General features: G+C 47.2%; 1 protein-coding gene across 1 annotated transcript in view; it reads right to left on the reverse strand.

Annotated features, from left to right (window-relative positions):
• The window catches only part of ESRRG (estrogen related receptor gamma), a 656,681-nt gene extending 656,021 nt beyond the window's left edge, over positions 1 to 660 (reverse strand). The window contains exon 1 of the mRNA XM_051820569.2: positions 452 to 660. The gene's annotated coding sequence lies outside the window, so the exon portion shown is untranslated. The remainder of the gene's footprint in view (positions 1 to 451) is intronic.
• Between the last annotated feature and the right edge of the window lie 13,612 nt (positions 661 to 14,272).

The following is a 14,272-nucleotide window of genomic DNA, read 5'->3' on the forward strand; positions in this document are numbered from 1 at the left end:
AGAGGGAGGGTCCCAAATGGTCAGGCTCCGAGGGCACTGCGTTCCCATCCTGTGGTCCGAGCCACCGCGCAAGGAAAGGTCTCGATCCTAAACGCTCCTCTTCCCCTCCCCCAGCGCACGGGGCCGCGCTACAGGCCGGCTCTGGCACGCACTGCCCCCACCCGCTCCAGCCCCGCAGTTTTCTTCTTTTGCGAAAGACGCGCGCCCACCCCGCCTCCCACGTAAAGGCCAGCGTTGGCCCTCTTTGTGCCCAGATGCAAACTCAGCTGGAAGTTGAGAGCAGGGCCAAAGAGGTGACGGGAGAGTAAGAGATGCAGGGAAAGAGAGAGGGGGAAATCAAAGTGGGGTGGGGGAGGGGGGCCGGGGGGCGCGGGAGGTGGAGCGGCGGCACCTCCTCCTCGGCGCCCGCTCGCCCGCCCGCGCGCGCCCAGCGGGGTCGGCGCGGACTCACATGGTCGGGCTGCGGGGCGGCTCTCCCAGCCGGAGCGAGTGGGTGGTTTCGGGGGCTCCCCCGCGGTCTTCTCCCGGGCTGCCAACCGCGTGGGGGCAGAAGCAAAACACACCGGATCACGGGACACGACCGAGACGGGCCGCGCGCTGCGCCGCCCGGACCGCTCTCACTTCGCACCGGGAAGCGGGCACGGGGATTCGGGCTGCCGCGTGTAGCCTATAAATAGCAAACTTTTAGCCCGAATCAACTAACAAATGAGAGGAGCGGGCGTCAGTTTGCGTGGGATCACCCCTTCCCTAGGAAAACCTGACCACGCTCGCCCGCTCCCCCGCCCCCTTTGCAGGAATTGGGAGGGACAGATTCGGGGAGGGGGGCGGTGGAATTGAATTTTATTAGATTTTAAGATAGTTTTGTGACATTAGTAAGGGAGGAGGACTAGGTCGTGTCCGACCCGCCCTGCCCGCCTGCCTACCTTTGCGGCTCCTGCCCCTCTTCCCCGCCCCCTGCTCCCAGCTGCCGACGCCGACCGGGAAGGGCGAAGGCCCGGGAGCCGAGGTCCCAGGGGGGTGACTGCGGGGAAGAGGGCGGTGCATTCGTGGGAGCCACGGAGGGGTAGGAGCGAGAAAGGTGCCAAGGTTTGGGAGTTTCTTGAGGTGCTGGGTGAGGAAGTTGGGCACTCCCGAATTTTGGAGGGAAATGAAAACAGGTGCGTTCACAAGGCACAAAGGAGTTCCTAGATGGCTGGTTCCCTTTCCCAGAAACCACCAATGACCCCACCCCAGCGCTAGCAAGGCCTCCCACCCACCCCACCCACAATGCTTGAATCTTGGGCCCTGGCAGGACCACGAGAGCGAAGGCGTCCGCCAGCCTTCCGTTCTGGTTTTCGCGGGGGGCCACAAACCCTCGGGGAGGCGCGTCCCAGGGTCTTCCTCACCGCCCCACTCCGGGCAGGACGCCTTGGCGCTGAGCCCGCGTCCACCTGCCGGCAGGCAAGGGTCTACCGGACCGCGAGTCGTAAACTCAACTCGCAGTGCAGTCCTCCCCTCGCCTCCGGCCAGGGCCGGATGGAGGGTGGTGATTGGGTCCGATTTTTAATTTCATTCCAGGTGCTTCCTCTAAAATAAAAATCCCCGATGACAGCAGACGCCCGCTCACTTGCGCCTGCAAACTCCCGGGTTCGGGAGCTTGCTCCGCTAAATTGATACTGGATGTCACCCATAAGCCAGGGTCAGTAGGAAAGGCAGCCTGGGTGGGTGTGGGCACAGGCGAAACCGACGCTGCAGCTGCAGCATGTTTGGGCAGAGCGGGCCCGCAGGTGCAGGGAAGCTGCGAGACTCGGCTTCGGGGGAACCTGCTCTCCACGTCAGGGCAAGCCCGCCCTCTGCGCACAGAAAGGGCAAACGCGCAGCCCCTGCCCAGGGCGAAGACCAAAGAGGGTCCGCAACACAGCTGATGTGTGGGGACGTCGCAGCCCCCGTCACGCTTTTCCGAACGCCGCTTCCTGCAATCACCTCCTCGGAAACGCCAAAGTTATTTTATTTGCCCCAGAACCCAGCTAACTTTGGAAGGAGCGGGGAAGGGCACAGGTGCCAAGGGAATCACGACAGTAGCTCTCGCCGTCCCGCGCGCCGACCGCCCCAGACTGTACGCAGACGAGTGCGCGCCTTCCAGCCCCCGCGGAGCCCGCGCTCCTGTGCCTTCCCCAAGGGCCTGCTAACCCGCCAAGCGGACCCTCGGACCCTAGACCCTTCGGTGCGGGCCCGGCACGACCTTTAGGGTGCTCCCAGAAGGGGCTGGATGGAGCCCCGGCGTCCCGGAGCACTCCTGCCTGGTTTGTGCGCCCCGCGCTACATACCTGTCCCGACCTTCCCGCTCCAATTACTGACCCTCTTGGGGAGCGGGGTCTGGAGCCCGCCGCCTCCCACAGAGTCCGCCCTCGCCCTCCCCCGCGCGCTTTAACTCTCGGGGACGCCCGGCCAGACGCGGGGCGGTCTCTCGCGGGCCATTTACTTGGGCCACCGTGCCGAGCTGGCTGCTTCTATTTTCCCCAGGTTTTGCGACCCTCTGTGTGGATCCAGTCCTGAGCTTCACCTTTCATGCCACCTGGTCCCCCGCAGCCCCTAAGGCATCTAGCATGCTGCCGCGGGAGCCCAACCTTTGAAACTGTAGGAACTCCGCAAAGAAAGCGGGTGGGGAGACCTTGCGGGCCGCGTGTGTGCAGGTCAGGTGGCAGGGGGCGTGGTGGTGGGGGGACTCCCGGTATTTCTGGAAGCTTCTGGGTGGTCATACTAGGGGAACAGGCCCTTATGGTGACAGAAAGGACGGACGCGCGGACTGCGTCCCCGTGGCTGCCTTCAGCGCTCGGTTCACGTCTATTGTTTTACGCCGCGGGGAAAGCTGCCCAGCGTGATAGATCTTTTTAGATCCCATCACTGGAAGAAAAATCCCGGTGATAAAGATTATCTCCCGCCTGCGCTATCTCGCCATCACCCCAATTCATCTCCCTCTCGCTCTAGCCCCTCGGGCTGGCGGGAGGACGGGCCACGCCGCTGCCCTCGGATGGAGCGGCGAGAGAGAGAGGCGCAAAGCCCCCTCATCCGTCCCTTTCCGCTTCGGGATGGGGAGGGAGGACACGGCGGGTTTCTCTGTCTGCCAAGCCTCACGCTTCTTTCAAATGATTTTAGTCTGGTGCTCCGGTCTATCCATATACATTTCCAATCTCATGGCTCATAAACTATTAGCAAAATGGTTTCATTATTCACCTTCTGCATTCTACAAAAGGGAGGCAAGAAGGCAGCGAAAGGAAGGCAGAGCGGGGATGGGGGGCAGTCGTCGGACAGCGGCTCACAGCGCTGCGCCCGCGCTTAAATCATGGCTCAGATTGCCTTCTCCAAGCTGACACCCAACAAATCTGGTCGGCTTCCAGGGATCTGTGACCGACCCCTTCTGCTACCCCGTCCCGGTCTCTCTTTCCATCCATCACTATCCATCTCTCCCTAATACTCGGGTTTCTGGAAGGATCAGATGAATAGCCAAGGTACCGCAAATCCATTATTTGCTTCATTAGGTGTCATCAATAAGGCACGCCCTGTAGATACGACACACATAATTAATTGGTTAGAACTGTTTCCCCCGGCCCTCTTTTGGGTGGTGTTGGTGATGGAATCACTTGTCATCCCTGAAACCAGACCGTCTTCAGATAGACGTCTGGGATGAGAACCAAGAAGTTGATTAGAGGTTCGGTGCCCAGTTGGCACCAGGTCCTAGCCTGGCTTCGGCAAGGCGGCGGGGGAGGGGGCAGCGGGGAAGTTGCAGCGAGGGGTGGGCGTGTGTGCGCGCGGGCCGGGGGTGGTGGGTAGGAGGGTGGGGACTAACATGTAAGAGAGAAGATGGAGCCAACGGTCCTTACTCGGGGTCTTTGATTCTGAGAGCTGGCAACAATAACAACAACAATAACAATAATGTCAACCTTAATGGGAATACAAATAGATGCTAAGTGCCTGGTGGAGGCCTGAGAACCCGGCGCTGGGGGCTGAGTAGAGTTGCAAACTGCGGGCAGGCGGAAGCTGGCAGAGGCAGCCTCGGGCAAGCGGAATCCCACTGGCTCTTCGATGGGGTCGATGATATTAGGCGTCTCCACAAGTACTTTTACTTCCCAGAAAAGCACATTTTATCTACCATGACTGCTCCCATTGCCTTGCGCGCGCGCCCGCACACACACGCCCGCACTTCCCCAGCACTTTTTGAACACAGGAAGGACGCTAGGCATGAGAGTGTGCAGTAATTATCCCTGGCTATAGAAACCAATCTGCCTGGGAGAGGCCCTTGTGCAATCGCCGGCGGCGGCAGCTGCGCGCGGGCCCGCGCCCGCCGTGGCCGGGGACTCCCGGCGCTCGCTGGGTCACCGCGCCGCGCGGCCGCCGCTCGCCCGCTGTTTAATATACATGGAGTGGGAGCGGAGGGAAGCGGATCTCCGCGCCTGCCCGTCCTGCAGAAAAGAAAAAATCAATTTGCTATTTATTTTTGAAATATATAGACTGAGGAGATTTTTTTTTTTTCAGTCCGGCCCCCTTTCAAGAACCGCGGCCCGCCTTGAATTGCGTCCTTTAATGACTTCTCCCTTACTTGCCAGGGCTCGTGCACGTTCTGGGGCGGGGGCAGGGTGGAGTTTCTTTGGGGGCTGGGGGGGGGGGGCTTGGTTTCAAGGCTGGTATCTTCAAAAAGATTTGCCTTATGTGTTAATTGCATGCTGTTAAGCACATCTGGGACTGCGTGCTGACCAACTCGGACCAACTTTTAATTAACACATTGACCCCGCGAAGCAGCAGCCGCCGAGCCTCCCCCTGGAAATATGCTTATGAGCCGCGCGCGAGCGGCTGGCCCGCGCCGCCAGATGCGGGCAGGAATTGCCTGTGTCCAGGGGCGCGCAGGGGTGCAAACTGCAGCCGTTCGCTCTCTTTCGGTGAACCTTTTCTTCGCTGCTTCTTCAGAACAACAAAGAGGAAGCGTAGATGACCGGCTCTTGGAGCAGGCCTCTTAACCTGCGTTAGCGTGGGCCTGACCCTGAACAGGGATTTTGGGGGCAGTGGGAGGGAGCACCCGCCAAAGCCATTTGCTAACCAGAGGAGTTGGGCCTGAGTCGAGCTCCGGCCTCGGAATGGGTGGAAATAGAGAACCAAGAGTCTCGGTGGAAGGAGCATAGGAGCCACCGGGTGGTCGCTTTTTGCGGTTCTGGCCTTCCTCTTCCTGACCTCCTGGGCTTCCCCAGGGGATCCAGATCCTAGGAAGCAGGGTAGGTAGGTGACGCCCCTGTTTGCAGCGCGCTGCCGTCAGTGTAGGCATGGGAAACTGTGGGCTCTTTGGAAGGATGCTAGGCCCCTTCCCAGAGGTCGAGGCTGTTCCGGGGCGGTCTTTCTAGCCAAGGCCGGTCAACTCCGGCTGGAGGGAGAAAGAAACCTGGCGCTCAGCACAGACGACGCCACCTGCAGATACGCAATTTCACCCTAAGTAATTCCATTCAGAATTGATGGCGTTTCGCCGGAGTGATGCCTTCAGAGTGAATGCTTAGCCTGCCTCCCTGTAGAGCACAAATGCAGGTTAATCCCCAGATACGTACTCATTTTCTCTTTCCCGATCTAATCCCAACCGCCTAGCTCTTCCAAGTGCTTCGCTTCCGCATACATGCCTATAAAAACCGTCAGAGTGGGATTCCTTCCCCAGCCATAAAGAAGTTGGAGTGAATTACTCCCAAGTTACCGGTTAACGTCCCCCTCCAGGTAACAGTTGGAAGTTTCTTGTTTGACATTTTTCATTCCCCAACCTAGAACTTGACAACAAATATGCAGAATCAGTGTGAGGAGAGAGGTGTATGTCACTGTAAATTCACAGCTATTTGCTCTGTGTCGATGCTTGGGAAAATTTAATGTGACAAGATTGCTCCCCAAATTCCTTCCACCTCTTTTTTTTCCCCTTTTTATTCTCCTTTTCTTGCCCTTCCCTTAAAGCTACTTTTCCTATCAGAAAATCTGCAAAATTTGAGGCTAAAGGAATAGAAAAGACAAAGGCAAGAAAACAAAGTCCTGTTACTCAGTATTCCCCTCAGATCCTCCAGATCTTTTTATATTTAGATAAAGGTGTAATCAACACACATCTTCCAACAGGGAAAAACCAATCAGTTGGTAAATTACAATGTCCCTTTGCAAAGATAAGGCCTTTGGAAAGTTAGCACAGGCACTGCCCAAACAGCTTTATTTTGAGTTTGAGTGGACCACAGCTACTTATTTCAGCTCACACATTGATCTACAAACTTGCAGCACACACCTGATATACAAGGGAAAACAAGAGTGGGTAACTCCAGCTGGCTTTCTTTTGATTTGTCCTGCCTGGTAAGATGTATGCTCATGTGTTTTGATAAGAAAAAAAAAAAAAAGGGAGTCAGCAGTTTGATTTGGAAACTCTTTTATTGCTGAATATGGTTGCAGGTTTAAACTAAAGAATGCGTTTCTGCTGGGGACATTTGCATGACACATCCATATGCATTAGCAGCTGCACGGTGTTATATCATCAGTTCCTGTGAGCATTTATCTTCCTCCCCCTCCTTCTGTCTTTCTCAGAGGAGGTAGGTAAGTGGTTTATAGGAAAACCATATAGACTTTGAAGATGGGTAAATATTCTCATGTCCTTTAGACTCTTAACACCTAATTGGCCTATAGCAACCTGTTTCTTCAGAAGATTCTAGAATATTTGAAATAGCCAGCCTCCCTGGTTACTTTCTGAAATTAAAATAATAAACAGCGTGTAAAAGATCAAAGAATTATTATCCAGAGAAAGGGGCTTTGGCAATTCATCTCTATATTCAGGAAAAAAGTTTTAGCTAACAACATCCTTCTGATTTGCTTAGTGACTTTCTAGAGAAATTTTTCATTAAGACAAATCTTTCTTTACGTCATCAGCTTTCCTTTCCTGACACCTGACAGAGGTAATACATTTGAATCAAGCTAGCTAAGACCCAGGCACACTGGTGTGTGGCAATGGGGTCCAAGAGAGAAAGAGTGCTTCCAAAAGATGTTTGCTTCTCCAGACTGCATGAGCTAGCCAAGAGCCATTATTTAGTGTCCATAGCAATCGTCTGTGTCAAATTCTACCCACACTGGATGTCCTATGTCAGATTCTTCCTGAATTCCAGTGGTCTGAAAATAGCAGGGATCACCACATCAAATTGAAATCAGAAGGAAGCCGGGATCTAACTTTGTCTGATTCCATTCAGTCACCCAGACCTATGTTTTTAAAAGGAAAACTGGGCATTTGATGAATCAACCAGCAGGTAGAAGATTCTCTTTCTCTCCCCCCTCTGTCTCTCATTATCTCTCTCTATCTCTGTATGTGTATGCATCTCCCTTTCAAATAAAAGCAAAAAAATAAATACTTAAAAAATTATGTTGGGGTGAACAGGAAGCATAGAGAGACTTAACACTAGTATATTTGTAAAAGTCATCTCTCATTTCTGGTCAAGGTTTGATGACTTATTTGAGAATAATTTGAATCATGCTTAGACTTTTTGACTAAGAAAATTTCAAAGTGTAATTGTAATACAAAGTGAATCAAAAATGTTATAATTACAGAGTAGAAACAAACAAAAAAATTAGTAATTATTATCAGGAATTGTGGTGGCCATTGACGATTTCTTATAAGAGATACTATGGCCTTTCTCTTTTCTTCGTAGTTATTTTGATCATAAGAGTAGTGATTGAGGGGAAAAGATAAGTGAAATGATTGACAAGATGATGCCATCCATTATTTTTTTCCAAAAATCTTGAAACTAATATTTACTTACTAACTTATTTATTTATTGACAGAGTTACAGAGAGTCAGAGAGAAAGAGAGAGAGAAAGAGAGAGAAATACTCCATCCACTGGTTCATTCCCCAAATGGCTGTTATGGCCAGAGCTGGGCCCATCCAAAGCCTGGAGCCAGGAGATTCTTCTAATTCTCCCACATGGGTGCAGGGGCCCAAGGACATGGGCCATCTTCCATTGCTTTCCCAGGCCACAGCAGAGAGCTGGATCAGAAAAGGAGCAGATGGGACTTGAACCAGCACCTATATGGGGTGCTGGCATTGCAGCTGGTGGCTTTACCTAGCATGCCACAGTGCTGGCCCTGAATATTCACTATTATACAAACAAGCATGCTCAGTGTTGATGGGAAGGTGAATTAGTGCAGCCTCTGTGGAAAACAGTATGATTTTCTAAAGAACTAGCAATGGAACTGCCATATGATCCAGCAATCTCACTAGTAGGTATACATGCTCATTGTATCAAAGAGATAACCTGCTCTGTATATAGCGGTACTGTTTATAGCGGTACTGTTCACTTAGTCAAAAACGTAGAATCAATCAAAGATTCCACCATCGGAGGAATGGATAAAGAAAATGTGGTATATATACACAATGGAATACTATTCAACCAAAAAGGAGAATGAAATCCTGTCATTTGTAGCAAATTTGGATGGAACTGGAGGACATCATGATGAGTGAAATAAGCCAGATACAGAAAGACAGCTAGCATATGTTCTTCCTTATATGTGGGAGCTAAAATAAAATAAAAAAAGTCTGAACACAGAATGTTGATTACTAGAGCTGGGAGGGTTGGGAGGGGTAAAGGGAGTTTGAAGAGAAAAAGAAGGAATCTAGGTGTGGTTCATTAGTTGTGACAGAGATACTAATATGAGATGTTAATAGGAGAAATGGAGTGAGGAATGCATGGGAACTCTGTTACTACCTTACAATTTTTGTTTTGTAAATTTAAAACTATTCAGAAATAAAATATTAAAACAGAAAAAAATCATGAATCTAAATAATAGTCTATTTTTATGTCTTGTTTCCAGATATTTTCAAACATTACTAGTGTACTGATTTGACCTAATCCCCGCCCCCCAAAAAAAAGCTAAGATCCCTACCATTCAGTTGAATCCTAGCTGTTTTCAGTATCTTTAGCTGTTTTAGGCAACTTCCTCTAGTCCTCCATTGCACAAAAGTTAAGCTTTTTTACAACTCTTCAACTTTAAAACAATGGCTCAGTTCAGAATAATATGGATTAAAGTCAAAACAGTTCCTGCTGTTATATAATGGGAGAGTTTACCAATTAATCAATTATGTCAGCTAGAACATCTAGTATTTAGGCTAGATAGTTTAGTTTAGATTAGAACTTGGCCCAGAATTGATCTTTTGGTTAATTGTGTTTGTATTCAAAAGCCACATATTATATCCCCAAGCTCTGACCAGCCCTGGACAATTGTGTGCCAAAGGTGATATAGGGCCCACCTGGATTGTGGATGAAACTACACAAGCCAGGCCGGCGCCATGGCTCAATAGGCTAATCCTCCACCTGCGGCGCCGGCACACCGGGTTCTAGTCACGGTTGCCCCTCTTCCAGGCCAGCTCTCTGCTATGGTCTGGGAGGGCAGTGGAGGATGGCCCAGGTCCTTGGGCCCTGCACCCGCATGGGAGCCAGGATAAGCACCTGGCTCCTGGCTTCGGATCAGCGCAATGCGCTGGCCACAGTGCGCCGGCCACAGCGGCCATTGAAGGGTGAACCAACAGCAAAAGGAAGACCTTTCTTTGTCTCTCTCGCTCTCTCTCTCACTGGCACTCTGCCTGTCAAAAAATAATTAAAAAAAAAAAGAAACTACACAAGCCAAAGGAAAAGCACTATTTTAAAAAGTGCATTTGTTGCTTGCAACATTAAATGCAGAAGAGAGCAAATATATGAATGCACTCCAGTGAAATATTTCTGGTAACATTTATCAGGGAGCAGAGACATGGAGCAAACAGTTCCTAATTGAGGCTACAAGGAGAGTTCTGACATGATGAAGAAAACTACCGACTTAGCATTAGGATATCATTTATAACTTTTACAGCTAGGATGCAATTCTTCAGAGTATATCCGCTTTATCTTTAAGATAAAGAGAGAATTTATTTGCTTGCTTGCTTTGAGATCAGATGTTGATATTAAACACTTCGAGATATAGTAATTGTGTCCATAGACTTAGGCTATGGGTGATCCGAAGGAATTTTTTTTTTGCTTATTTATTCATCATCTCTCAGTTGTGTTTACAGAATAATTCTATTTCTCTCTCAAAGACTTTCTTCATCATAAGTCATAATATCATGGGCTCTTTGAAATATGATGGCTAACAGATTAAAACATTGACTATTACAGCAGGTCATCCTTCATTCAGCAGATCAAAATCAAAGAGCAGACAGATTTGTTAAGTCAGTAGTTAATTCTACAACCATTTATTTAAACTGTTTTCCAAGAAGTATGAACAGTAGCTTTTCAAAAGCCAAGGATTGCAGTCTGGCAGGGATGGTTCTTAGAATTTGCTGCTCCATCCTAATAACAAGTAAAAAATTTGAACAAACAGACAAAAACCATCAACAGCTCTTCTTAAATCCTTAGAGAAATGAGGTGGCAAGGAAAATCAGAATCCGTGAAACTGGACAGACAGGAAGTTACAGAGGACCTCACTTACCAGAATAAGAGCCACTGAGTACAGGCATCTGTGGGAATAAAAGCCAGGGTGGGAGAATCTGAACTGATATTGAGGAATTGCTAAAGGCTCAGGGAAGACAAGTCTGGAAGGCACACGCTCCAAGGGGACCCAGTCACAGGCCAGCCCCTACACTTCTGCGAGTTTTGTCTCCTGGATTCCACCAGGCTCTCACAGTGAATACCTACCAGGAAGTCTCTGGGTTTCCAGCAAGGGGTTCGGGTTGGGAAAAAAACATTTGGAAACCTACCAGAGCATTCTGCCCTTCTTAATAGGGCCGACCTGCTGGAGAAACTATTTTTTGCAAAGCTTTATCCAGGTTTTATCACAGCATAATTTACCTGGGGGAAGAGAAAAAAATCACCCAACTCCTGTCCCCCGTAACTTTCTTGTCCTACCTAATGTAGGGCAAGGGTCCAAAGAAGCCATGCATAGCCCAGAGGCATAGGCTCACCAAGACTGATAACTAATCATAGGAATACAGAACATATCTGCCTCCCCACCCCCACATTACCACCAACCACTAAAGGCCCATTGACTTTTATTCCTTTTACTCATGACATCATATTCACACATCAACAACAAATTGCAGGGCATACTAAAAGACAAAAATGTTTGAAGATGTTAAAACAAGCATCAGAAACAGAGTCATATGTGTCAGAAATATTGGAATTATCATACCAGGAATTTTTAACAAAATAAGATGAATATGCTAGGGGCTTTAGTGGGGAAAAGAGAACAGAGGGATAATGCAGTAGATGAAGAAATTCTAAGAAAGAATCACAATTAAATGCTAGAGAAAAAACACTGTAACAGACAGGAAGATGGTCTTTTGACAGGCTTGCTAGTACACTAGCTATGGCTAAGGAAAGACTATCCAAACCTGAGGCTATGGGGACAGGAACTTTTAGAACAAAAGCAAAGAGAAAAATTTTGAAACAAAGGAGCAGAATATGTAGGAACTGTGGAACAACTTTAAAAAGAATAACTTACACATAATGAGAATACCGGAAAAAGAAAATGGAACAGAAACAATATTTGAAACAATAGTGACCCAGAATCTTGCCAAATTAATGTCAGACAACAACTCACTGATTCAGGAAGCTCAGAAAAATGCAAAAAAAAAAAAAAGGAAAAAAAAAAAACTGTATCTAGGCACATCATAATCAAACTTCAGAAAAATAAAAGACAAAAAAAGTCTATATATAAACTGAAGGAGGTGGGTAATTTTACCTCTAGAAGAACAAAGATGAGAATGATGTCCAGGAGCCAGCCTTGTGGCACAGCAGGTTAAGCCCCAGCATCACATACCAGAGTGTTGGTTCAAGTCCTGACTGCTCCATTTCTGATCCAGCTCTCTGCTAATGTTCCCAGGAAGGCAACAGAAGATGGCCCAAGTATTTGACCCCCTACCACAGTATGAGAGGCCAGGATGGAGTTCCAGGCTCCTGGCTTTGGCTTGACCCAGCCCTGGCTGTTGAGGCCACGTTGGGAGTAAATCAGTGGATAGAAGAGTTCTCTTGTGCTCTCTGTCTCTCCCTTTCTCTCTCTCTGACAGATTTATTTTACTTAGTTGAAAGGCAGAGTTACAGAGAGAGGTAGAAACAGAGAGAAAGGTCTTCCATCCGCTGGTTCACTCTCCAGATGGCCACAATGGCCAGAGCTGTGCCAATCTGAAGCCAGGAGCTTCTTTTGGGTCTCCCACATGGGTGCAGAGGCCCAAGGACTTGGGCTATCTTCTACTGATATCCCAGGCCATAGCAGAGAGCTAGATTGGAAGAGGAGCAGCAGAACTAAAACTGGCGCCCATATGGGATGCTGGTGCTGCAGGCTAGGGTGTTAACCTGCTGCACCACAGCACCGGCCCCATAAAATAAATCTTAAAATAAAAGAACTTCAAGGAGAAATAGATCAATCTGTTACTATAGTTGAGATGTCAACACCTAAGTACCAGGAAACAGATCTGGCAAGCAGAAAATCTGTAAAGAGGTAGTTAAACCCAATAACACCACCAATCAAATGGATATAATTGACAGCCTTAGACTGCTTCAAACCAGAACAGCAGCTTACACATTCTCCTCAAGCTCCCTTGGAACATTCACCAAAGTAGATCACATTCTAAGCCATAAAAGCATACATCAACAAATTTAAGAGAAATCATATAATACCTGCCATCAGATCACAATGGAATTAAACTACAAACCAATAACATAAAGGTAGATGGAAAATCTCAAAATATTCAGAAATTAAATAATATCTTTCTAAGTTAAAAACGAATGAAAAATCTTAAGAGACCTTAAGAATATTTTGTATTAAATTAAAAAGAATTGCAGTTTTAATCCTTATGGAATACAGCAAAAACAGTGCTTAGAGGAAATGTTTTAGTGTTAAGTGCAGGATAGATAAAAAACATAATAGACAAAAGGTCACTAATCTAAGTATTCAAATTTGGAAACCAGATGAAAAGTAAATTAAATCCAAAACAAGATGAAGGAAATAAATAATCAAGATTAGAGTAGAAATCAATGAAATTAAAAACAGAAAAGCAAAAGCAAAAAATCCAGCAACACAAAGCTGCTTCTTTGAAAAGATCAATAAAATTGGTAGGCCTTTGGCCAGGCTAACTAAGAGAACAAGAAAAGTGCTAGTGTTATGAAAGAGAGGACAACATTAGATATCCCAAGGATATTACAAGAATAATAATTGAACTATTATGAACACTATTACAATATATATGATAACTTAGATAGAATGGGTCAATTTCTTGAAATATATAACCACCCAAAGCTCACACAAGAAGAAATAGATGATCTGAATAGTTCTACATATATTAAATAAGCTAAATGAGTAATTAATAACCTTCTAAAACATAAAACATTAGACTCAGATGGCTTTATTGGTGAATCCCACCAAATAATTAAGTGAGAAATTATATCATTCTCCGTAATCTCATCCAGAAGCTAGAAGCAAGGGGAATGCTTCCAAATCAATTTGTAAGCAATATCAAAAGCAAATAATTGCATTTTATAAGAAAATTAAACTACAGAGCAGTAGCTCATGAACACAAATGCAAAAATCCTCAACAAAATATTCACATGTGAAATCCAATAATATATAAAAGTGACACAATCCAAGGTATATCTGGTTCAATCCAAGGTATGTATATCTGGTTCAAGATTCAAAAATCAATCTACTCCATCACATCAACAGAACAAAGAAGAAAAATTACAAAATCAAATAAATATATGCAGAAAAAGCATTTGACAAAGTCCAATATCCATTCATGTTAAAAGCTCTCAGCAAACCAGTAATAGAAGGTAACCTCCTCAATTTAATAAAGGACATCTACAAAAATCCACAGTGAACCTCATAACTAATGGTGAGAAACTTGCAGCTTTCCCATTAAGATAAAATGCAAGGATGTCCCATCTCACCATTGTTTTTCTTTCTTTCTTTTTCTTTTCTTTCTTTCTTTTTTCTTTTTTTTTTTTTTTTTTTTGACAAGCAGAGTGGATAGTGAGAGAGAGAGAGAGACAGAGAGAAAGGTCTTCCTTTCGCTGTTGGTTCACCCTCCAGTGAACGCCATGGCTGGCGTGCTGCAGCCGGCGCACCGCGCTGATCCGAAGGCAGGAGCCAGGTGCTTCTCCTTCACCACTGTTTTTCAATATCATACTGGAAACCTAGGTAATTCTAGAAGAGAAGAAAAGGAAATAGGAGATATACTGAATGGGAAGGAAGAAACAAAGCAGTCTATATTCATGATATGATCACCCA

The sequence above is a fragment of the Oryctolagus cuniculus genome, chromosome 13 (assembly GCF_964237555.1).
Source record: "Oryctolagus cuniculus chromosome 13, mOryCun1.1, whole genome shotgun sequence".
Lineage (NCBI taxonomy): Eukaryota > Metazoa > Chordata > Mammalia > Lagomorpha > Leporidae > Oryctolagus > Oryctolagus cuniculus.